Raw genomic sequence first — 2,572 nt, forward strand, 5'->3', positions numbered from 1 at the left:
AAAATCTTGACCAGATATCCTTGCAGATTCTATTTTCTCCACCTCCAGTCCAACATGGCGTGAGACATCAATAAAAGTCTTGATACTTTCACTGTGAGTCAGATTTTATTTCATAGTTTTCCAAAAATCAGGAAGGGAACGGATAACTGCCTGAACATATTGTTTATTAGTCAACTCATAACCAGTAGTCTTTAGCTCCCGAATCATATTCATCACATCCCTCAAATGTTGGGCCATGGTAACATTCAGACGCTTTTTGTAGCTGTCAAATTTTATCGTCAGCTGACAAAACTTGTTCAAGCTAACTCCATTGTACTTTTCTCATAGGACAACCCAGACCGCATGAGCATATTGTAATAATTCATACTCAAATACCAGGTTGTCTATCATTGAACTAATCAATATTCCCTTAGCAATGGAGTCTTTTTTCTTCCATTCTTTATAGGTATCAAGGTCACGTTTATGCTGTGCTGCAAAACCATCAGCAGGTTCTTCTATAAACTGATTTATAACTTCTAGAACTTCTTATTCCTCAAGAACATATTATATCTTAAGGTTCTAGATTTTCTAGTTATCCTCATATAATTTCTCTTCCTTATTGAGTTCAGCTATTATGTTCTTAGTTGTCATGATCTAACATAAATAAACACATTATTTAGTATTCAATGTAATTCATATGCATGCAATTTATGATTGACTCAATATTAATTTGAGTTGGTTCACAAAATCAAGTGGCAACTACATTTCCAGTCATCATTCGTATAACCTAATCAAATCATTATTGATCAATTTTATTGCACACATCCCAACAAATGAACTAATCATTAGATTAAACATGAACTAATCATTTTTTAGTTTGTTAACATATAACATAATTTTTCATAAAATAACTTTGTTCATACACAATGACAAGAACTATAACATGGCTCATATAAACAAAATGGGCTTATTATTGTTCATACATAACGACAGTAACAACAACATAATTCTAATAAAATATATAAGCTAATACCACTCCCACTAGGATAAACACTAGTGCAGTAGTCAACTCAATCCCTTTTAACTTGGACTCATTTGGGGTAATCTCAGGTATACCAACTTTAGGATTTTCAATTTGGTCTATAATTGAACCTCACCTCCAGGTCTTCCGCTCGCTTGGGTAATTTCGGTCATCTGAAATAGGACTCACCCGAACTCATCTTCCGCCCTTTTCGAGTAACCTTCTGCTTTGGCTTCTCGTCCCTCGAAAATGTCGCGCACCTCCTTCTCGTCTGCCAACGTACTCTTCTGCGGCGCCTCATCCCTCGGGCGCACTGAGCTCGTCGACTCTTTCCTGTGCCATCCTTCTTACTAGCTGCATCCTTCGCTCGACTTCCTATGCTCCTAAGTTCCTACACACTTATACACAGGGTATCAAAATATAACAAGACCTAACCTGACTTAGTTGATCACATCAAAACCACTACGAGGTACTTACAATATATACATAGAAAAATATACAAAATCCATACGCAAATAAGAAAAACTAATTTTCTTTATTTTAGGAGCTTCAGTGGATTGACACACTAAATCAGTCGACTATGAATCCTTATCCTGAGCTTGGTCCATTGTCCTCATTAGAACTAATCTAATTGGACAGAGATATCTTACCTATGTTATTTTTGTTTAAACCTAAACTCATTAAATCAAATTAATCCAAATTGATTCTGGCTTAGATTAAACTGGTTTGATTAAATCAATTAATAGTTTAAACTAGATCGAAATTTAATTGAGCTAAAATGGTCTAATTAAATCAACTAATAATTTAAATTAAATCAGGATCTAATTAGACTAATCTAGTTAAATCCATTTAGCTTGAACTAAACTGGTTCCAGAAAAATAATTTACATGGATGATGCTCACCATTTTTTAATAGCAACATGTATTGAAAAATAAACTTTCTATCATATTGCATTAAAAACAAACATTTTTTCTTAAATTATATGCATTAAAAAAACTTGCAAACAGCGGAATATTAAGTTTCGTTTTATTTCTTCTTCCGTCGATACTCATGTCGTCATCATCTATGACCCTCTTTGTCCTTCGGCAAAAAAAACGAGGATTGACCCCTAATTGTTCGTTGGCCACAATCGGAAGACTAAACTCTAATTAAATGCGTTCAGGGTCAGTGACGACTATGTTAGATTATATTTTTATTTATTTATAATTTTTAGGGTAATTTAGACTTTTTTTTTTAGAGTTTAGGGTTTCTTAATTTAACTATATAAGATCTTATACTCTATATCAATTTTAAGATTGAATAATATGATTAGTTTTTTCCTTCTCTTAATTTCTACATGATATCAGAGCTGTTCTTCTTCTCTAATCTAATTTTTTCTACCGCCCCCTGTTATTCCTACCTGTTGTCGCTATTGTCTCCTACTGCTGCTATTGATTTCGGTATTGACATCTATTTTCTATCAATTTCGGTTCGACATTGACATTATTTTCTACTGATTTCGGTACCAACGCTATTTTCTGTCGATTTCGGTGTCGAAGCTCTATGTTTCTGATTTTGACACTGACGTTTTTT

This window comes from Zingiber officinale, chromosome 5A (genome assembly GCF_018446385.1).
Source record: "Zingiber officinale cultivar Zhangliang chromosome 5A, Zo_v1.1, whole genome shotgun sequence".
Lineage (NCBI taxonomy): Eukaryota > Viridiplantae > Streptophyta > Magnoliopsida > Zingiberales > Zingiberaceae > Zingiber > Zingiber officinale.